Source organism: Protopterus annectens, chromosome 6.part1 (assembly GCF_019279795.1).
Source record: "Protopterus annectens isolate FY-2018-M chromosome 6.part1, PAN1.0, whole genome shotgun sequence".
Lineage (NCBI taxonomy): Eukaryota > Metazoa > Chordata > Ceratodontiformes > Protopteridae > Protopterus > Protopterus annectens.
In genome coordinates this window covers 394,533,773-394,558,814 of record NC_056738.1, presented here as the reverse complement: position 1 = coordinate 394,558,814, position 25,042 = coordinate 394,533,773, and positions in this window count along the sequence as shown.

Below are 25,042 nucleotides of genomic sequence, written 5' to 3'. Positions count from 1 at the left end.
TATTGTGTGTATGTAGCAATAGGTGGTTATATGTGTGTGTGTATGTGTGTGTGTGTGTGTGTGTGTGTGTGTGTGTGTGTGTGTGTGTGTGTGTGTGTGTGTGTGTGTGTGTGTGTGTGTGTGTGTGTGTATGTATGTCTATGTGTGTGTGTGTGTGTGTGTGTGTGTGTGTGTTCTTGTGCCTGTCTGTCAGTGTATGGGTGGCGAGGTCTGCACCTCTGTGTAGTCTAGTAGTAGAACAAGTTGTTAGACAATCAACTGAGCAGTGCAGAACTGCTAAACTGAGTAATTCATAAGGCTGCAGATTGTTTTCTAATAAAGTGTTGCCCTTGTGCATGTCTATGATTCACAAGCAGACACTACAAAGCAACTCAGCACTTAGACACAATGCCCCTTCACCTCTCTGACTATGAATTCTGGCCATGATTTGATATGTTGACCGAATATGGAGTTTACTTGCTTCTGCTCTATAGTATATGCATTATTCTTCTTTTGTTACTGTACACATTTTATATAAAGTATATCAATAGAATAGTTCCAAAGTGGAATATTTTATATAGAAAAAAGTATTTTGTTTTTTTTGTGGTATACTGGAAAAAGTAAATGCAAAAGGAAAGGAGAGATATACCCTAGGATTCAGAAAGGGTTACTGCAAGCAATACATCCTGCTAAGAGTGGCCAGCCTTCATGATAACTCTTTCTGATTCAGAGACAGCTTTACTTAACTGATTTTCCATGAGTAGAAACATCAGTGTTGACACCGGTCCCGACAGTCCTGCTGCAAGATAATGAGACAATCTGGGGGAGCAGTTAATATTAATTTGATATGTGTTCTCCTCCGGGCATGTCTGTGTCTACCTATTTATGCTGCTGAGAGATTTAGAGTTAATTAACATGGCTAAAAGATGGTGGCCACTCATTCAAGTCAGTGGGAGAGAGATGGTAGGTAAGTGGCATGAAGTTCAGTGATCCCATAGTGGTAGAGGGTTTGAGTTAGTGTATGCAAGTTGTAGTGTATGTGCATGTCTGCAGGGGTATGAATAGTCAGATCACTGTGTGTGTGTGTGTGTGTGTGTGTGTGTGTGTGTGTGTGTGTGTGTGCGCATGTGTGCGTGTGCACATTTGTGTGTGTGTGTGTGTGTGTGTGTGTGTGTGTGTGTATGTGCATGCATTCCTGAATATGTGTGTTAGAGTTTGTGGGTTGGTGTCTGTGTCAACATGATGCATGGGCTGCTAGAGGAATGTACTACCAGAAAGTGATTGTTAGCACATGCTGTAATAAACAGCAATTCAGAGACATGTAAATTAGCCAATAATGATGTCTTCTTCACTGCAGTAAAAGATATCTCTGAATTGCTTTTTTCCACAACCGCAGACACTTGCCCTACCACAGATAGACGGTTTACATGTCCACAGCTCTTGTCTCTGTATCCCTGCCATGTATGCAATTTTTCTTTAACAGAATAGCAACTGGATAAAAATTATGGGCCAGATTCAGGAAGGCTTACACGGAGTTCAAGAGTAGTGTAAGCCTCCGTGTAAGCCTCCCGATTCAGGTACAGCCCAAACCTCCGTGTAAGAGACAGCTAACACGTCTCTTACACGGACTGGGCGTGGAAATGCTCAATACCTCATTTGCAGCTCCAAGATATGCAAATGAGGTATTTGAGCAATCCACGAAGCAGAAACCAGTCCGTGTAACGGACGTGTTAGCTGCAGAAATGTACTCAGCTGACAACTGAGTACATTTCTGCAAAATCAAAAACGGAGCTATGTCAGCTCCAAATAAAGGGTGCATATGTGTCATTAAGCATGCCAATGGCCAAATATGTGGCCATTGGCATGAAAAGTGTTGCAAAATAAGTTATTTAACTTTTTTTTTTTTCACGGGATTATTGTGTTTAACTGCAGCACACCAGCAAAGCGGGTGCGCTACCTAAAACTGAAAACCGAAGCTTATAAGCCCACAATTGTGGGATTTATGTATGACATGGAATGTCAATGGGGGATCTTGCAGACTAAATACAAAATGGCCTCCGTTTAGTGGTTGTCAAGGTAAGGAAGCTCCGTGTAAGATATGTAACTAAGCATTACTAGGCAATCCTATGTAAATGAGGGTTACAATACTGAATCACACTGCCACATAGGTAATGAGCACTTTCTGAGTAGTGTAAGAGTTAGAGAAGGGGGAGGAACAGAGTAAGAGGTAGGTGACATCACGGAGGGGAAGGATAGAAAGAAATGTCCCAGATTGGAGGGCAATGTAAGGTAACAGATGACAGACAGACATCAGGGGGGGAGGTGTGTCCCAACAGAACACTAGGAAAGTCAAGAAATTGAGGGTATACGCTATCCCTACACTCCAAGTTTCTTGATATACGTGTATGCCCGCGTGTGCGCGCATGTAAGGCAGGTTCAACATGTGGGAGCATGTTGCAAACTGTTTACAACGGTTTCTTGTGGTGTGCGTGTGTAAGGCAGTGTGCGCACGTTTTAGCATGAATCAGCCTAGCGAACACCGTGTAAGGATGTGTGCGCACATGTAACACTGTGTAGGGATGTGTGCGCGCGTTTAAGTGACTCTGAGCATGTTTAAGCTGGTGTGCACATTGCTCCCCCTCAGGAAACAGAGAGGAAACAGGAAATAACCAAAATACAGGGAAACTGCCAGGGAATACTGCTGGAGTTAATTGGTGGAAACAATTACAAGCAGGCAATTACACAGGCAGACTAGAAGCCCAGCCCAGCACTTAAAACACAACAAAGAGCAGTGAAGGCTGTTTCTCACAAGAGATACTGCCAGAAGCTAAGCTATCAGAATTGAAAACTGAAATAAAGCTGAACTCAGAGCAGAAATGCTAGGGGCTGCCATGGCTATTATAATCAGGCATAGGCGAATTGCTGAGGGTGGTGACAATGCAGATGCTGACAGACAACCCAGAGTGAGGAGAAGGAGAAGAGTATACAGGCCCAGGGTCACCTACCATGGGTTACATGAGCTGGAGATAGTAGAGCTATAGAGTGGACAGAGAGCTCCTGCAGCAGATTGTTGAGCTATGCAGGCCACACCTCACACACAGAACCAACAGAGGGGAACCCATCCCAGTGGAAACCAAGGTATGTGTTGGCCTAAGAATACTAGCAACAGGTACCTTCCAGAGACCAACTGGTGATATGATGGGGATATCACAGGCATCAGCCTCCAGGGTACTGCACCAGTTCCTGGATGCCATGTCACCACATGTCAGTGATCATATATATGTCCCTAATGACCGTGAAGTTGTGGCCAGCAATATCGTCTCTTCCAGCAAATAGCGGGATACCCTGAGGTGCTGGGTGCAATAGACTGCACGCATACGCATCAAAGCACCAGCCAGTGGCGGGTAGAGTCTACATTAACCGCAAGGGATACCCCTCCATCAACTGCCAGGTCGTGTGTGATGCCCAGGGCATAATAATGAACGTGTGTGCTGGCTGCCCTGGGAGCTACCACGATTCCCACATCTGGCATCTGGCGAGCTGTACCAATCATTTGCCAATGGGGACTTCCCACACGGACACCTAGTGGGGATGCAGGTTATGCACTTGAGCCGTGGCTGATGACACCCATCAGAAATGCACACACACCTGAACAGGAACGCCATAATGAGGCACACGCACAAACACGTAATATCATAGAGCGTGTGTTTGGGCTGCTCAAGTCACGGTTCGGTGTCTGGACACATCTGGTGGAGCTTTGCAGTACACACCAACTACATGTACCCAAATGATCATGATATGTGCTATGCTACATAATATGATCCTGCGGAAACAGCTGCAGCAGGACCAGCACAGGGCTGGGCCAAACATCCCCCCACCATTGCCAAGGCCACCACAGGCAGGGGGTGACTCGGAGGAGGAACAACCTGACCTTGTCCCAGTAGGCAGAAAGAGGCGTGCCCAGTATGCCCTGGCCTTGGCAAAGAGGCAACGCATAGCACATACGCTTTGGTCAGTAGGAACACTGGGACTGATACCCGCTCTGACTCACTCATACAGTAACAGGGATGCCTAACATGACACAACCTGCTTCCAAATGTACAGGGAGTGTAGTATGTGTATCCGACAGAGGTGGCCCTGCAGCACCACCTGAGGCATGAATGCCATGTGTTAAGTAATGTAATATCATGTACAATATGCACACCTGAGGACCCCAACTAACATCCATATCCACGCATATGACCCTGTGGAAACAGCTGCACGTCATACAGTGATGTACATGTGCAAAAACATGGAACAAGATACAAAATGAGGGTGTCTAGCAATAAATAGCATGGATAACCACACACCCATGTTTGTACCACAACAAGAAGCAACATGGAATAGCCATGGTCAAAAACAATGGCTAAAACCGACTACTACTATATAGCCTGCTGCAGACCCCACTGTCCTAATAGCAGGAACTGCCCCAGGCCTATGTCCATAGGTTCATACTAGGCTATCTGCCCTAGGGCATTAATAAGCCTAGGCCAGAGTTTTGTGGCGTCTGCCACCCCTGCAAGTTGATGGATATGCCCATTATTTTGCTGTGCCTCTGTCAAGCAGTGATACTGAGGTTATCCCTGGGGTATACCTGCAATCTCCCATCCATTGGTCAAGATCTCACTTGAACAAAGCCAGTGAGGTGCTCAGCCCCACATGTACCAGGATGTTGTTCCACAGCATATGGACTCTCTGGGTGATGAATCTGTCCCTCCAGCACATCCTATTAATATCTGTGTTGAGGTTTAGGTCTCCTGCCCTTGTAGTTCTGATGGATGTAGAGGTCTTGAGGTGAAGCATGTTCATAAAGTCTGGGTTGGACATAGCCTTGTATGTCAGGCACAGATCACCTCTGAGCAGTCAGTAAGTGACTGAATACAGCTGGAATTCCTTCAGTTGGGCAGCATAAGAAATATGTTTGAGACCCTTTCACCTCCTGTCGAGGAATTTGTGGGCCCATCCAATCTGAATGGGGCAGTGTATGCAATCATTGGTGTGATGAGTACAGGGGAACGATGACCTCCCTTGATCTAGATGTGAATCACTGCATGATGGGGTGGCCAATGTAGAAGGCCTTCCAAACTACCCTGGCAATGTGAGTGTCAAGCAAAGGTCACTGTCAACCTGGGTGCCCAGGTCCCTGATAACCTACGTTGTGCTTAGAGGATTGCCACCTAGATGGGAAGTAGTGGTAACCTTGTTCTTCCTGAAGGGTATGGCTATGCATTGTTTAGTGTTTAATGTAAGGCCATGGCCGTGGCACCAGTTATCTGTGTCTATGAGACCCTTCTGAAGGATGTCTGTGTCAGATGGGTTTCCAGCTATGCTTCCCAGTTTGCAGTCATCTTCAAACTTTGTCAGCCATAATCCTCCTGTGTTTGCTTGTACTTCTGAAAAGTAGATACTGAACAAATGTGGGCTCAGGACTGAGCCCTGTGGGACACCACTTGTGACAGCTCTGGAGTGTGAACTGGCACCAGCAACTTTGACCCTGTGTGTTCCGTCACTTAGCCAATTTGCAACCCATGCTGTGATGTATGGGTTCACAATTAAGCTGGTGATGTTTTCAATGATACCTGAGTGGGGTATTGTGTCGAAAGCCTTTGCCAGGTCAAGGTAGGCTGTGTGGACTGCCTTGCCCACGTCAATGGCCTGGGTGAGTGTTTTGAAAAAGTCAACCAAGTTTAAAAGGCATGATCTGCCCTTGACAAAGCCAAACTGGATTGGATCCAATGTCTGCAAGTCCCCTATGTCTTCATTTAGAATTCCCATTATGATCCTCTCCATAGCTTAGCAGAACAGGCTTGTCAAGCTGATGGGATGGTAGTTTCTGGGGTTGGTGGAGGCACCTCCTTTGTGAAGTGGGTCCACCATTGCTGTATGCCACTCCTTGGGAACATATCCTGAGGTGAGGCTAAGATTAAACAGCTGCCCTAACTGCGGGTGTAATTACTCATTGAGTTCATGGAGCACACAACTGGGGACACCATCTGGTCCCATGGATAAAGTGTTTTCTGCCTTGGATTGAGCAGTTCCCACCCCAGCAGTGGAGATGTTTGGGGGCTACAATCCTCTGGTGTACATACCCCCAGTTGGGGGGAGGCGAGAAATCTGCACTGAACCTGTCAGTCAGTATGTTGCCAATGTCTGTAGGTGCAGTGATATCAACATTATTCTGAACTAAGTCTGAGCATATCTGGGAGTTTCCTCCCAGGTTTCAAACATAGGTAAAAAAGGCCTCATGATTGTCCCTGGAGTCCTGAGTGGGTTTACTCTCAAAACATGCCTCGGATGATTGTATGGGGGAACCCAGTGTTTTACTCACAATGAGCAGGGGTGCCTCATCCCCTACGGATTACGCTCTATCTTGTAGTAGCTCCTTCCTTGTGTTGTACAGCTTGTTTATGGCTAGGGTCCACCAGACTGGATGCTTGCCTGTGGTACAAAGAGTCATTATTATTTGGGATTGCCTGAACCATGCAGTCCTGGAGGTGCTGGTAGAAGGCATTTCTAAGTGATACAGTGGCTTGGGTAATGGTGTCTGCTGGCCTGGGGGCCTTGAAAGAGACCACACCAGTCCTCAGAAATGTGAAGTCGGCATTTGAGAAGGTCTTCACCGTTTCATTTCCCATCTGGGGTGTGGGTGGGATGTGGACTCCCACTGAGAATAGTCCATGATCTGATCTCACCAATGATGGGTATATGTCTGGTGTTGAACAGTGTGACCCCATGTTCGTGATAATGTGTTCTAGTATGTTGCCTCCACTTGAGGGGATTGGGACCAGTTGTTCCATGGCATTTCAGTGTATGAACTCTTGGAACCTTTGTGTTAGAGTGTTGTGGCATGATTAGTGATCCCAGTCTATATGTGGATAGTTGGAATCACCCAGTAGGATGGTGTTTTGAGATACATTTATCCCCTTCAGTGTTTGCAGGATAGCTGTGTGAGGTACCTGAGTTTGAGCGGGTGGCATGTAACATGCTACAAACTGCAGAGCAGTCTTGCCTACGGTCACTGGCACCTGGATGGTCTCTGATGCATCGTGTGTTGCCACCAACCATGAGGTGAGGGTGTCCTTGATGAATATGGACACCCACCATCCTTCTTGGTGTTGTCGGGATGCTGGTGCCAGAATGCATGATATGAGGTAACACCCGATAGTGCCGGGGTGCTGTCAGAAGCTGTGAACCAGGTTTCAGGCACAGCACAGACATCAATGTGCTACATACTGAGAAGGGCATAGAGTGTGTGCAGCTTGAGGTTGAGACCTTGGGCATTGAGCAGCATTACCCTTAGTGTCTTTCCTTTACTGTGTTCTAGGGTGGTAGGTGTAGAATCTGAGTCTTGCATAAAAAGGCACAATGGGGTGGCAAGAGCATCATCTGAAATCCGGAAGCCCAGGGGTGACAGGTGCAAGCCGTCCCTTGCAAATCACCGTGGCCTGTCCAGCATGTCATCCCAGGCAGACAGACATTGGACCCCTTAGAATGACACCATAGTCTAAGCAAAATACTACAGCTGATCATCTTGTCTCTGTTTATGTGGCATCATACTTGGTGAAGGTAGGATACTGCCGAAGGTCAGGGTCATACCTGCCTGGCCTACATAATCAGAGGGATCCTCTATGTCTCTTTCCATGTAGTCCAGGGAGGTACATCTCAGGTCGTTCACACCAGCATGGATTATGACTGGGTCAGACCTGTACTTGCAGTTTAGTGACCTGAGTGCTTGCATTATGTGGTGGATTCCAGTGCCCGATAGGCAGCTTACTGTGACCTCCTCTGTACCTGATCTGGTGAGTGGGACATCAGTGTGTCTGACTATGGAGTCACCTATGACAAGTGTGTCCGGCATTGTGTTTGGCCTTAAGGGCTGTGACTGTTTGGCACACCAACTCTGTGGTCAACGTGTTGCATGTGCTGTGCCCTGTGGAGGCAGTTGTGTGAGTGTCTGCTGTGGTGGCCACCGCCATTCTGGTAGACTTCTGATCAGAGCCTCCGAGAGTGTCTCTGTGTGTCTATGTGTATGATCTTAAGTTGTGACAGTGCCATGTGAGACTGGATTAAAGATGTGTGTGTGGTTACCTTCACTCTCTCTCTGGTCTTGCTAGTCCTATGTTGAGAGAGCTCAGCCTCCACTTTGGCTATATAGTTGCATCTCTCACATGTATGTGTGTTTTATGGCAGAAGGAGAGGGTTGTCAGTGTACATGAGGCAACTGTAACAGTGCCTCAATATTCCCAGGTTCACCAGCTGAGCAGGAGAGGACACTAGCAACTGATCCCTAGACATGCTAGAAGGAATAGACAAAACAATGTTGGAATACAGGGAGATATCAAGCCCCCAAGCCACATCATACTGTTTGATTGACAATAGCTACACATACACCGGTGTTTCATAGTGTCATAGTGTACTACTAGGCTATCTGCCCTAGTGCATGTATAAGCCTAGCCATTGTGATGTGGCTATTGCCACCCCTTATAGTGGTAATAAGTGTACAGAATAGATTCTGAATATTGTGCCTCTGACTTAGTAGTGACACATTATGACCCCCTTACGTAATTGAATAACATGACTGTGTCTCTGTCTAGTCTGTGCCTCTGTCTCATATGCAGTTGTCCAGATGTCTCCTGAAGAGAGTCAGTGAGGGACTCTGTCAAACATGAACTGGGATACTCTGCTAGAGTGTGAGATGCCTCTGAGTTATGACTCTGTCCCTCCAGCATGTCCTATACATGTATGTGCTGAAGTTCAAATACTCAGCTCTCATGGCTCTGGTGGATTTGGATTGCTTGCAGTGGAGTATGTCCACCAAATCCTGATTGGACATGGTCTTGTATGTCAGGCATAGGTCACCTGTAAGTATGCGGTATGACACTGAACAAAGCTGGACTTCCTCTATTCTGGAAGCATATGACATGTGTTGAAGAACCCTGATCTTCATGGTAGGTACTTTTCGGGTGCAAAGGTGCAAAGGCAGGATCTGCCCTGTACAAAGCTGAACTAGGTGGGAACAAGGGTCCGTGGGTCAGTAATGTGTCTGTGTAAGAGCTCCATGACTCCTCCCATATCTTTGCAGACAAGGCTGGTTAAGCCTGTGTGGTGGTAGTTGCCATGGTCTGTGGAGGCATCCCCTTGTGGAGTGGGACCACTGTTGCCGTATGCCAGTGTTCAGGTACATATCCTGTAGCAAGACTAAGGTTAAATAGCAGTTGTATATATGGGTCCAGCCCTTCTGGAGTTCACATAGCATGCAACTGGAGATACCAGCAGGTCCCATGGATGCTGTGTACTTGTCTTTGCTGAGTGTGGCTCTCACATGGACATCCAAGATGACAGTGAGGTTACATACAGCAGTGATAACTATCTTGTTTTGGGGGTGAGGGAGGGGTAAATCGCACTGAAGCTGTCCGCGGAATGTTGCCAATATCTGTCAGGTCACTGGAATATATGTTGTTGTGTACCAACTCTGAGCATATCCGAGGGTTCACAACCAGGTGTCTGACATAACTGAAGAAAGCAGTGTGGTTACCTTCATTGTCTTTGGTGATTTATGTCCCCAAGTTGACCTTGCATGTCTTTATGAGATAATGTAGCTTTCTACTAGTGCTGATCACAGCTGTCTTCCCTTTTGGAGATGTAGCTCTGTCTTGCATTAGTAACCCTCATCTGTCATACAGTTTGTTTATGGCTGGGGTCCACCAGACAGGACACTTTCCCTTTGTGGAGAGGGTCCTGTTTTCAGTTGTGATTGTATGGTCCATGCTGTCTGACATCTAGCTAAGGGAGGTCATTCTGGTTCTGCAGTTATCTTTCATCAGCATTAGAAATGACCACAACAGCCCCTGTGGGGTGTACCTCATGCACACACATCCAGCACCTGTAAAGTCCACAACAGTACCTCACCAGGAGTATGACAGAGCTGGAACACATGTAATGTGTAGTCTGATTAAACAGAGTGCAGCTCCACACACTGCCATGCTGTCCACCCAGATGCAAGCTGTGCCTGATGTAGAAAGCCATGTCCAAGCTGGAATCAATGCACATGCTGCACCTTGTACAATCTGAATGGCAGGGAGCTATGCACATGAGGGACCTGAACCCCAGCACTGACATATATAGGACAGGCTGTACTGCATTATCCAAAACACAGAAGCCACCCCACACATGAGTAAACTACCAGTACAGGTTGTCCATAGAGACACTGGTTGAGTCCCCTCAACAGGAATCCTAATGAGTGGATGGGAGATGGGAGGTTTAACCTGGGTATCAATGTTATGTCACAGGTAGACAGAGGCACAGTATACTAAACAAGACATATGACATGTCGAACTACGCTTACAATGTGTTGATGGACAAACACATTCTCCGACTAGCATTAGGTCAAGATACCTCTTGAACACAGCCAGCAAGGTGCTCTGCCTCAAATGGACCAGGATTGTATTCCACAGCATAGGGAGTCTCCGAGTGATAACTCCATCCCTCCAACATGTCCAACATACATCCCTGCTAAGGTGTAAGTCACCTGCACTAGTGGTTCAGGTGGATCTTCTGAGTCTGAGGTGGAGCATGCCCATTAATCTCTGTTTGGACATGGCCTCGCATGTCAGGCACATGTCACCTCTAAGCAGACGGTATGTGAGTGAATAGAGTGTGAGTGTCGTCAATCTGGCAGCATATGACAGCTGTTGGGGTTCCTTGATCCTTTAGGTGGGGGACAGTCAGGGTGTCTCCAATTGCTGCAGATGTTGTGTGAGATACAGCCAGAATAGGGCATTCGACTCAATCACCGGTCGGATAAGTGAAGAGTACAGGGGAACAATGACCCACTAGATCTGGATGTGAATCCCAGCCTGATCAGGTGGGCAATGTAGAAGGTCTTCCTAGCCACTTTAGCAATGTGAGTCTCAGAAGAATGGCGACTGTTAACCTGGGTCCCCAGGTCCATGATAACCTCCTCTGTGCTTAGAGGATTGCCACCTATATGGTAGCTTGGGGTCACCTTGCTTTTCCTGAAGGGTATGTCTACACATGTTGTGCACTCTGACTTCAGGCCATGGCCCTGGCACCAGCTATCAGTTACTGTGAGTCCCTTCTGAAGGATATCTGTGTGTGATGCACTGTCCACTATGGTGCCCAGTGTGCAGTCATCTGCTAACATTGTCATCCAAAGTCCTCCCATGTTGGCCTGTACTTCTGGGAAGTACATGACAAACAATGGGGCCAAGGACTGAGCCCTGTGTGACACCACCTGTGACCAGCCTGGAGTCTAACATAGTGCCAGCAACTCTAACCCTGTGGGTCCCGTCCTTAAGCCAGTTTGCAACCCATCTTGTGACATATGGGTTTACATTTCAGTTGTTAGGGTTTTCCACAATACCTGAGTGGGGTATTGTGTTGAAAGTGTTTGCAAGGCCAAGGTAGGCTGTATGGACTGCCTTTCCCCAACAATGGCCTAAGTGACCAATTTGAAGATGTCAACCCAGTACAAAAGGCATGATCTGCCCCTGACCAAGCCAAAATGGGATGGGTACAATGTTTGCATGTTCCCTATATCTTTGTTTATGAGCTCAATTATGATCCTCTCCATAGATTTGCAGACTACACTTGTTAAGCTTATGGGGCAGCAATTGACAGGGTCTGTAGAGGCACTGCCTTTGTGCAGATGTGCACAACTGGACCCTAACCAGGCTGTTGTGCACACTATGGAAATGTAAAGCAGTGATAGGACTAAAGGCCAGGATACTGACCACCACAGTGAAAGTACTGAAACACTACACTAGACAGTGCTACAGTGTTAGGTCAGTATGAACGGATGTTGACAATTGTGTGCAAAGTATCCCATGCAAAACCTGCAGGCACAGTATACTCCCTGTTTTGTTCACACAAAGCATTCGGACAGTAACTACACAACATGGCACAGAACACACAACCATAAACTTCAGGTATTTGTTGAAGGTCACACTCATCCACAAATGTAATGGGCTGCAGAGTTCAACATATGTAAAGCCCACACTGGGCATGCTCACACACTTAGATAAATGAGACATCTTTCACACAACATGCCACGGGAAGGCTGAACTGGGCATGCTCACACACTTGGTCCAAATGTTACCCCTAGCAAATGTGAAAACACACCAGAGGATGCTCATCCCCCTTTCTAGACACTGATCATGTAAGCACCCTATAAGTATATTGGAGAAAAGGATTCTTTCAGTAATCCAAATAGCACGCCGTGCTAATGCGTCCGTCTCTAGTGTCATAACATAGTTAGGTAGGGGTTTGAATCCAGCAGGTGGTAAGTGTGTATGAAAGAAACATCCCTTTTGGCAACTGGGAAAACACACCACAGGATGATCATTCCACTTTCTAGACTCTGATGATGTCAGCACCCTATAAGTATATTGGAGAAAAGGGTTCTCTCAGTGATCCGAATAGCGCGCTGCGCTAATGCGTCTGTCTCTAGTGTCATAACATAGCTAGGTAGGGGTTTGAATCCAGCAGGTGGCAAGTGTGTGTGTAAGTGTGTGTGTATGAAAGAAACATCCCTTTTGGCAACTGGGAAAACACACCACAGGATGATCATTCCACTTTCTAAACTCTGATGATGTCAACACCCTATAAGTATATCAGGGGAAAGGAAATTCCCCAGTAATACGAATAGCGCGCTGTGCTAATGTGTCCGTCTCTAATGTCATAACATAGTTAGGTAGGGGTTTGAATCCAGCAGGTGGCAAGTGTGTGTGAAGGGGGGTAAGTGTGTATGAAAGAAACATCCCTTTTGGCAACTGGGAAAACACACCACAGGATGATCATTCCACTTTCTAAACTCTGATGATGTCAGCGCCCTATAAGTATATCAGGGGAAAGGAAATTCCCCAGTAATACGAATAGCGCGCTGTGCTAATGTGTCCGTTTCTAGTGTCGTAACATAGTTAGGTAGGGATTTGAATCAAGCAGGTGGCAAGTGTGTGTGAAGGGGGGTAAGTGTGTGTGTAAGTGTGTATGAAAGAAACATCCCTTTTGGCAACTGGGAAAACACACCACAGGATGATCATTCCACTTTCTAAACTCTGATGATGTCAGCACCCTATAAGTATATCAGGGGAAAGGAAATTCCCCAGTAATGCGAATAGCGCGCTGTGCTAATGCGTCCATCTCTAGTGTCATAACATAGTTAGGTAGGAGGTTTGAATCCAGCAGGTGGCAAGTGTGTGTGAAGGGAGTGTAAGTGTGTATGAAAAAAACATCCCTTTTGGCAACTGGGAAAACACACCACAGGATGATCATTCCACTTTCTAGACTCTGATGATGTCAGCACCCTATAAGTATATTGGAGAAAAGGATTCTCTCAGTAATCCGAATAGCGCGTCGTGCTAATGCGTCCGTCTGTAGTGTCATAACGTAGTTAGGTAGGGGTTTGAATCCAGCAGGTGGCAAGTGTGTGTGAAGGGGGGGCAAGTGTGTATGAAAGAAGCATCCCTTTTGGCAACTGGGAAAACACTCCACATCTTTCTAGACTCTGATGATGTCAGCACCCTATAAGTATATCAGGGGAAAAGAAATCCCCCAGTAATGCGAATAGCTCGCTGTGCTAATGCATCCGTCTGTAGTGTCTTAACATAGCTAGGTAGGGGTTTGAATCCTGCAAAGGGAATGTATATGTGTGTTAGTATGAGTGTGGTTTATGTGTGTGCACTATGCTGGGAGGGTTAACTGCCTTTTGCCAACTGGGAGAACACACTACAGGGTGCACATCCCTCCTCCTACACACAGATGATGTCAGCACCCTCTAAGTACAGCATTAGTAAGGATTTCTCCAACTACTGCAAATAGCACACTCTGCTAATGTGTCTGTTTCTACTGTCATTGCACAGTTAGGTATGGGTTTGAATCTTGCAAATGGAAAGTATGTGTTTTACTGTTGGTGGGGTTAGTGTGTGTGCACAATGATGGGGTGGGATGTGGCTTTTGCCACATGGGGCTATGCACAGCAGGGTGGTCATTACCCTTAACAAGCAGTGATGTTGCTAGCACCCTATACAAACAAAACTACAAAACAGAAGGTGGTGGTACTGATAACACATGTAAGGTAACACTTCTTCAAGTAATGTCCACAAAACGGAGTAGGATAATCAAACAATTCTTTTATTCTATACAGACAACATGACAACAGACAACTAACTGCCAGTACTCAGTATAGTGTTACATGCTACTGTAACACACATGTACCGAATATACCTAGATAGTGTTCTGAAGCCTGAATGTGGCAAGTGTGCGGATGTGGGATGTGTCTGTGTGTGCATTTTATGGGAAACATGTTTGCTGTGGCAATCAGGGTACTACAGTACCTGATGCACATTACATCTTCCAACTGATGAGGTTGCCTGAACCCTGTGAGTACAGGTAGAGAAGGGGATGCCAGTAGTAAACAACATAGTGCACTTCTGAAATGTGTACCTGTCATGTATCAACAGCTACTCATGTAGGGTGATAAATAATGGGAATGGCAGGTGAGTGTGTGCATCTGTGTGGGTAGCAGGGTGTGTATAGATGCATGTGTGACAGAACAGATACATGTAGCTGAATCTACATAACAGCACAAGATGCGCATTGCCATAGTCAATGTTAGCATGTGATGGTGTGCAGCTGGTACACTTTGTTAAGTAGTATGGGTGCAGATAACAATTGAGGACATTCATACAGTTACTGCAGCAGGACTGCTGGGATATACACACATTTATACTGCAACAGTCAACAGTTACCAACATGTTACTACTTATACACATCTATGTAGTCACCCTGTGCATCAGCAACGTGTTTACCTTTACCTGCACTGATGTTGTAGTATGCAGGAGGTGGCACAGTGTCATCATATGCACAGGGTGTGGGTTAGGTCTGCCCAAGCCGTCCACTGGTAACACCAATTGACATGTGTGTGTATGTGTGTTTGTGAGGGGCAGCAGTACAGGGTGGACCGTTGTTGGTGCAGTGTGTGTGTGTATGTGTTTGCCCTAGGTGTTAGGTTTCCAGGTTTCTGCATGTGTGTAAGCACGCACACAGTCCCACATAATGGCTGCCATGTACAGGGTTTTGTGGACAGCCACAGACTGCACCTGTCAGGTCATCCAGATCAGTGTCTGTGGGCACGGACACGGTACCTGTGCCTGGCAGGGGTGCTACGGGCCGTATCCGGTACTAACCCAGACTGGGTACTGTCATCGGAAGCAGGGGTGTGTTGACTGGACACAGTTCCCTGTTGGGACTGTCCAGAGCCATGTGCACGTGGTCTCCTGGGGCGTCTGGATGACAGCACAGACCCAGCATTGCTGGGGCTGGTGCTGGCACTTGAGGCGCGCGAGTGGGCCTGTTGTCGTCTGCGGCCACTGCCAGCTGGTGCTCTTGCTGGCATACGGCCACGTCGATGTCGCAAACGCACACCATCGCCCTGGCCCATGGACATCTGGTTGTGGAGCAGCTGTTCTATGCCCCCACAACGTCTGTCAACGACATCTGTGAAGTTACGGATAGCATTCGCAACATCATGCATGCCGTCTGTCATGGCTATGCGACATGCTCTCAGCTCCCTCAGACCCTGTCTGGTGTACCTTTCCATACGTGCCTGTGCCTGCATGACAGTTCTAAACATAGTGGAGGTTGACATACCTCCTTGGGCACGTCGGCCAGAGGCAGTACGACCCGCGGATGCCCCCACGAGAACCCATGGGCGACTGTCTGCGTGGTACCATTGGAGGCCTCTGCACATGGCTGCCTTGTGAGGATCCATGTACCACAGGTACCACATTACCCTGATCTATGCCCACTGCTGACTGTCCATCACCTAGGGACAATGGTGACAAAGGATGTAACGGCAGGATGACTGTGCGCATTGACGGGGTTGAAAGCTGTGTACTGTCAATTGGCTGACCAATGGCGGACCCAGACACACCTTCCTGCACCATTACAGACATTTCATCATCATCAGTACCTGGGGCACAAGATTCAGGTTCCCTGCTGCAGGTCACCAGAGCAGCACCAGAACCTATGGGAGGAAAACATGGAACACAGATTACAGTCTCAATACATATTTGAAAGAGATGCACTTCAATACTAATGCACACATTCAGAAATGGACACATGCACTCATGGACACTAACACACATGCACACTTGGGCACAGGCACACTTGCACACATGCACACCCACAGTAAACACACACATCAGTACCGTGTTACACTACTCAATTTACTACCTGTCAATTACAGTTATTGTGAACACAGTCACCAGCATGTCTACTACAGAGTTACACTACTCTTCCTAGTTTTATAAATTGTTTTACAGATAATTTTAAAAAGACTCACCAGCATGTATGGCCTGCCTCATTGCTACATGGGAGGGACCTGGAAGTGTGAAGAGAGTAATGTCAGTGGGCACATGTGTGCCATTCATTTTGCACATGATACAGTACAGTAGTACACTAGTTCCCTTATACACATCAGCTGCACATCATGTCTGTATATATATATCATGATGACAGATACATACCACATGCACACCTTATGCGTGCATGAAGTAACAGCGTACAGAACAGTCATATGTACATACCAGGAGTTAACTCTAATCTCACCCTTACCTCTCTTCAAACGTCAACTCAAACTGTACTTCCAAACCCACTGGCTTTGTTCTTCTTGGAGTCCAGGCTAACGTCCCTCTCCCTACCCTCTCTTCACCTTTAACCCCTCATTGTGCATAGAAACTAGCTTCTACCCTGTTTCTTTCACCTTGATGTCCTTCTGTGCTCTGACCTACTTCTCCCATCCCTCCCACCTCCTCTTGACTGTCTTCCTTCTTTTCCACACTTCCCTTCTTGACTCCTGCCTCTTCCATATCATTGTATCTGTCATACTCCTTCTACTTCTCTACCCTTCTGAGCCCTAACTATTATGTATATGGCTTTTGCCTTATTGCAGAACCATTATGCTTTAGGTAGGATTGCTTTGAAACCAACGGTACATTGTGTATGACTCTAAACTGTTTGACTTCCTTACATGTATGTTGATTTAATTAACAGGCTGGTGTACAATTCTATTATGTTGGCTGTCTGTAATGACAACTTGTCTGTCTGCCTTTATTACATTATGTGTGGAGCTTTTCTCCACAGGCCTCTACTAAAAATGAACTTATATCCAGCTAGACTATCTGGGTCAACAAATGTAAAAGTAATAACAATAAATGAATATGGCATCTTACCTGCACGCCCGCTGTCTTGCTGCTGTGTGGATCCAACCTCCATCAGGATGCATGATGGTTGCTGTTGTTCTGGGGCTGGATCCATAACACTTAGCAGTAGCCCCTCCTGTCTGGTGAGGGGGGGATGTGTGGCCACCCCACCTGTGGCAGCCTGTTGCCTGCGGATATCTGCAGCACGCTGGCGGACATTTCTTATCAAATCACTGCAGTGATGTCTCACCTGCTCATATGTCCTATCATGCATGCCAACATCATTTATCCTGCTAACAAGGTTTTGCCACAGTGCAGACCTCTCCTGCTGATTCTGGGTGGTGCGTGAGAACAGGATGGCATAGTCACGCACCAGGCTCTGGTGGATCACGTCATCCTCTGCAGCAGAGTAGGCAGGATTCCGTTTAGGTGCCATGTCTATCTGGAAAGGTACACAAACAGGTTATCAGCATAGTATCTCAACAATACATGGTACACATTCTATACAGGTAGTGTTAACTTCTACTTATTACTGATTGGTTAAAACCTGATTACAGTGTAGCTATCATTCTATGTCATTTGTACTAAGTACTTGGCCTTCAGACCAGTTGTTTTACATTAGGGAGGTTGGTGGCAAGCACTGTGGTGGCAGGACACATATCTTTCATCCATTGAAGTTGGGAACTGCTGATTGTGGGCCCAGTGTACAAGTGTATTACTTCTGGTATGGGCAGTTGGCCTTCAGGCCAGTTATTTAACATTTACGAGGTTTGTGGTCTGCACCCATGTGTGACAATAGGCTGTACTCTGCCATTCATAGCTGGGGACATCTGGTTTCAGGTTTATAGTGCCTGCATATCTGAGCTGTATCTTACTGACATTGCTACACCTTGTTTGTTGTAGCAAACACTACATCCAGGCCTCCTGCATCTACCTTTGTTTATATGCTTGTTATCTGTTAGCTTGTTATTTCACTGGTATGCTACATCCACATAGTACACATCTTTGCAACACATCTGTGACTCACTACTGTTATCTGCATTGCTTACTGTACGTACTTCCATGTTACACATGACAGCAAGTGACTGCTTGTCATTGTTGCATTTACTTCATTGTGACACATTGCACTTAGGTTACCTGGCATTTGCTCACTGATGCTTTTATATCAGTCAGCAGTTGTAGGTAATGTCAGTACACCCTCACTCCCCACTGGACCTTGTTTTCAATCATTAGTGATTACAGAGTTCACAATAGTATTCTAGCATGTCCAGAGGTCAGTTGTCAGTTTCCTCCTCAGTCCAGCTGGTGAGTGTGGTACTCCAGAGACAATGTTAGAACAGATGCATGTACACAGACAACCCCCTCCTCCTAACAACAAATTCAAACTCATGTGAGTGATGCAACCATATACCAGACTGGAGGCTAGGCTCTGTCTAGTCAATACCGCCATAACCAGTCACGTGGCAAAGGGGATCACTCACTACACTTCCAGTCTCACGTAGACCTACCACAACAGCGGACCTAACACATGATCACACATGATCATACTTGTAGGCTCAGACCACAGCTCTGCCTATGCAGCAGAGACCTCCTAAGCAGACATCCAGGCAACCACTACCACATAAACGAACATGTGCAACACATATCACACAAAGCCAATGTGCTGAACACTCACAGCCATTAACAGTTAACAACACACCTCATACACCTGTACTAGGTGCCTCTATCATCAGGCACACTAACATCACGTTCACCAGGCTTAACGAGGTGAGGGTCACGGTGTGCAGCCTGTCAGGCACTATGAACTGCCACATAACACAAACAGTCAGGTAACCCCAAGGCAGGTACAGGTATGACTCAGTCAATGTCCATGCTGCTGTGAATGGCCTGACACATTCCTCCCTGGACTACATGACATGAGACATTACAGAGCTCTCTGAGCACGTAGCCCGAGACAGTTTGACCCTGACCTTGAGTAGCATACTACCCTCACCTAGAACAATGCCACAGTATCAAGGCACGATGATCCCTTCCAACAATTGACTGACATACTGGTGTCATTCACAGGTGTGCCAATGCCTGCCATCTTGGGGTGGTATGCTTTGCTAGGGACAGCTTGCACCCGTCACCGCAGTCCTATTGACATTTGGCGGAGCCTCCTGCTACACCCATAGTGCCTGTATTAGGCAAGGCTCATAAGGCAAACCCACATCCATTTGTATCACAAAGGATGAGGAAGTAAGAGTGATGCTACTCAACACTGGACGTCTAGACCCAAGGATGCACGCACCCAAAACCCTACCTAGCATTCTGGACATCGATATCTGTGCAGTAACATGAACCTGTTTCAGGTTTCACAGGAGCACACCAGTACTACCACGTTATAGCTGTTATCATTCTTGTCGGCCACAACACTTGAACAAGGGAGGGGGAGTATCAGTATTCAATGCAGATTCCCACGCCTCGACATTGGTGGCACAGTACAACATAGGTGTTAGGCCATTGAGTACAGAAGATGTAGTTGGGGACCTGGGGAAGAAACATGGTAGCGGTCTGTCATTTGTCTACCACATGGCCAACGTGGATTGACAGACATGTTATATAGCCCAGCTAATCATGACTGATTCACATGTATGGCAGGGGAGGTCATTGTGCCTCTGTACTCATCCATCATCAGGCCTATAATTGCGTACAATGCACCTTTTGGGATGTACCTAACCAGACACCTACAGCAACTGGTACAGGACAACAGTACATCATCAAGGGGATGTAATGGCTCACACAGATGTCATATGCTGCCCAGGTAAAGTGAATCCAGCTGGACTCAGTGGCATACTGCCTGTTCAGAGGCAATCTGTGCATGCCATATACAGCCATGTCCTACCTAGCAGTAATGAACGTGATGCACCTCAGGCAATCAGAGTCCCATACAGCCACATGCTCAGGAGAGCTGGACCTCAGCACTGACATACATGGACATGCTGGAGGGGCATATTCCTAACCGAGAGGCTCCCTTCACTCTGTAATGAGCTCACACTACTGGTTAGGCAGAGTCCCTCATTGACTCTCTTCCATAGGAATCTGGATGAGTGGATGGAGATCATAGTTGTACCCCAGGTATCACTTCTATGTCGCTGTTAGACAGAGGCAAAGTATACTAAAGTTGGACAAGGGCATAGCAGCATAAGATGTGATTGGGTGGCAAAAGACAAACACATTCTACTAGGCTTACCAATGCCCTAGGGCAAATAGCCTAGTATGAACCTATGAACTGTTCATTCTCAACTGTTCGAGCTCATTACAGAGTGAAGGGAGCCTCTCAGTTAGGAATTTGCCCCTCCAGCATGTCCATGTATGTTCTATTCAGTCGCTTACCGCTTGCTCAGAGGTGACCTTTGCCCAACATACAAGGCCATGTCAAACCCAGATTTGATGAATATGCTTCACCTAAAAAACCTAGATCCATCAGAGCCACAAGGGCGGGAGACTTAAACCTCGACACGGCTATTAATAGGACATGCTGGAGGGATAGATTCATCACCCAAAGACTCCCTATGCTGTGGAACAAAATCACGGTATATGTAAGACAGAGCACCTTGCTAGCCTTGTTCAAGAGAAATCTTGACCAATGGATGGGAGATCGCAGATATACCCCAGGGATTACCTCCGTGTCACTGCTCGACAGAGGCACAGCAAAATAATGGGTATGGTTCCCCATACTAAAGGGGTGGCGTAAGCCACAAAACGATGGGCTACACTTGTAAATGCCCTCGGGCAGATAGCCTAGTATGAACCTATGAACATGTGTGTACTGCTATAGTACATCTGCCATATGTTGCATGTGTGTGTGTTGTGGGGGATGCACAGGTAATGGCCAGATACTTCTGCACAGGTGACACGTCTGACACATTCTGGGTGTTCATCCATACATACTGGATGTGTGCTGCCATCCAACCCTGTGATGTGGACACACATTACTCAGCCTGGATATACATATCTGAACAACACCACAAGCACAGTACACTACCTTGCTATGTATGCATGTTATTACACAGTTATTCAGTAGTTATGACAGTGATGCTATCCATGCAGCCCACTGGGCCAGTGGAAGCCACAACACACACCGCCAGCACCTTTGCATATGCGTACCACAGACATCCCACATACTGCATGTACTGTGCACACAGTTATCTAACCCAGAACAACTGCACACCACTTATTAATCCTGTCCAGTGGACTACAGATACAGGCATATTGTATAACAATAGTAGGAGGCTACTGCAGCACAGGGCAGATTCACATGACGGAAGGCATCTGTTGTCTGCAGTGTTAAGATGCTTCACATTCACCAAATGCACAGATATTGCCAACATTGTTGCAGACAGTTTAGGTGCAGGTACCCCCCCCCATTGTCCTACACACGTGTTATTAGTTATCCCAGATGACTGTAACCTCCCTATCCTCTCACATGTCCAGGTGAGAGCCACCCTCATCATTGCAGAACACATATCATCACTGTTACGAAATGGTATCCCTGGATGTGTGCTACATTCACCCCTGGAGGACATAGCACCACATGACAGACTGATATTAATCCCTGGCCATACTACAGGATATGTACCTGAACAGTGCCATACATACACAGTGGTCCCACACCAATGAGGAGGAACCTCTACTGATCCTGGGAACTACTGCATCATATGCACAACTGGCCTTGTGTTCTAAGCTATGGAAGTGTTAGTTATGGCCCACATGTACAACAATATTACATATGTTTATATTTCATGACTATGTACACACAACCTATCTCATGGACATACCTATAGATAGTGAACTATGATACATTTGGAGGTGTCACAGTATACACAGGATTAACCTGCTACTTTGCATTACCTGTGTTTGTGGCAGCTGTTGGTGTGTCACTGGTGCTGCTTGAAGTTTGCTGCTGCTGCTGCTGCTGGTTTTGCTGCTGGCTGTCTTTATTTCTGTTTTGTTCTGTTTTGTTCTCTCTCTGTCTCTCTCTCTCTTTCTCTGTCGGTTTTGTGCAATGAATGTATTGCATGAGTGTAGTGTGGGTACTCATTGCTTTTGTAGGTATCTGCATAGGTCCATGTGATGGCCTCTGCACCAATTGTAAGGCAGCATTTGCTAATTGCATGCAGCTGGGTGTGTACTGATTGCATGTCTCACTGTGATTTCAGGACACTGCTATAAAAGGGTATGTGAGATAGGCGTTGCCCTTTCAGATTGTAGGGCGTGGACCATGCTGGTATGCTGTTGACAGTGTTTTGTGAGTGTGAAGGTTAGTACATCTACCATGCTTCATGCTGTGTTGTAGATTCAGGTTGCTGCATTTATCTTGCCTGTTCCCTATAGTGAGTGTGTATGCATACTGACACCTACAACTATATGTCATATGTATTGCTATATAAATATATATATATATATCTGTGTACATATACATACTTTCATATATGTACATTAGTTGACATTATTGGGTACAAGCTAACAATTAGCAGGGCTGTTTCTGTTAACACTACACTAGTATGGGAACCCAGTAATTGGGACTATAAAAGTCTGCATGACATGCTTTGGGTAGTAGACATACTATATTGCCTTTATCTTCATTCATACTATTACGTGTTCCACTTATTTAGCACTATATTCCTGTATGAGAGTCATGGCTTAGTGGTAGGTCATACAGACTAGTTTTACAATGGTCTTGTGGTAGGGCCTACTAGTATGCTCATATTCTGCTTTTGAGTTGAGTATAGGGCCTATCAATCAAAGTGCTGGAGGCACCTTTAAGCAGTTAAAGGGCTTAGTAGGTCTCACAGGAGCCAGGCTGTGTTGCAGATTCTGGTTGCTGCATATATCTTCACTATTTCCTGTAGTGAGTGTGTATGGCTACTGAGACCTACAACTATATTTCATATGTATTAATATATATTTATATATATGTATGTGTAGATATACATACCTTCACATATGTACATTACCTTACATTATTATGTACAAACTAACAGGTAGCAGGGCTGTTTCTGTTCGCACTGAACTAGTATGGGAATCCAGTAATTTGGCCATTAAAACTCTACCTGACATGCTTTGGATAGTACATCTCCTATATTGCCTTTATACTGATTCCTACTATTACATGTTATATTTATTTTAGCACTGTGTTCTTGCAAAGCAGGCATGGCTTAGTGGTAGGTCATACAGACTACTGTTGCCAAGGTCCTGCGTTTGAGACTGACAGTGGGAATTTTTTTTACTTTGCAAACTTTCAAACTGAGTACAGGACTTGTCAATCAAAGTGCTGAGGCCACCTTTAAGCAGTTAGAAGGTTAAGTAGGTCACACAGGGGTCAGGCTGTGTTGCAGATTCAGGTTGCTGCAATTATGTTCACTGTTTCCTGTAGTGAGTGTGTATGGCTACTGAGACCTACGACTATATTTCATATGTATTAATATATATTTATATATATGTATGTGTAGATATACATACCTTCGCATATGTACATTACCTTACATTATTATGTACAAGCTAACAGGTAGCAGGGCTGTTTCTGTTCACACTGAACTAGTATGGGAATCCAGTAATTTGGCCATTAAAACCCTACCTGACATGCTTTAGATAGTACATCTCCTATATTGCCTTTATACTGATTCCTACTATTACATGTTATATTTATTTTAGCAGTGTGTTCTTGTAAAGCAAGCATGGCTTAGTGGTAGGTCATACAGACTAATGTTACCAAGGTCCTGGGTTCGAGACTGACAGTGGGAATTTATTTTTCTTAGCAAACTTTCAAACTGAGTACAGGACCTGTCAATCAAAGTGCCATAAAGGCACTTTTAAGCACTTTAAACCAGGTCTGCGCTCGTTTGCGCGGAGCTCACGCATGCGCACTGGCGGTGAGCTCCGCTAACACAAGTGCACACCCGCGCTAATTTCTTTGAAAGAAAAGAAAAAGGGGTGACAGGAAAGTGGTGAAAAGGGGTCACAAAGAGGGTAAGACAGTAGGGAAACAAGCGTGGGATTTGCAGGAGGGATGTAGGTAAGGCCCATAGATGCCCATGTCTTTGGCAGCAACAGCTGTGCATTTCCATGTATTTTGGTGAGACATTAGAAACCTTTCACCCCTGAGAGAGGTGTCAGGACAACATTAATAGTTGTTGTAGAGCCAATTGTAATTAACTGTTTCAATGTCAAGCAGACATGTGTGCGACATGGACAGCTATGTATGGGGCGTAATTTTTTTGTGGGTACAGAGTGCCCTTTTTTTTTTTCAGGTGAGAGTGGTATGTCAGGTGAAGGAAGTCAGTATAGCTGGGAGGTAGGTTGGGTAGGTTAACAGACAAGACAGACAAGACGCATACAGGGGCGGTGTATGACACACGTGGGGGGGTTACACAATTGACGGGGACGGAGGTTGGGATTTCCAAGATGCATGAGCCCACAGATGGCAACAGTGGAACTGATATCCCCACCCATAGGCAGTTGCCACTGTTCCTTCACAGCCCAGGACGGGGCTGTGCTGGGGGCTGTGTAGGCGGGGCAACGGCCGGGGCCGTTAGCTGTGCCACACGAGCCTCGAGCTGGCGTAGGGGCCCAAGAACAGTGTCTTGGATCTCCCTTCACACCACAGACGGAGGGTGAGTGGACGAACCCCTCCGGCCACACTTGCAGAGGGGGGACGGGCCCCATCCCCTGCAGCGCTTCCACCCGAAGGTGGCACAGGGCCACCGGAGGGTCCGGCCTGGGCACTAGTGCCAGGTGCAGTCACCAGCTGAGGTGGGAGA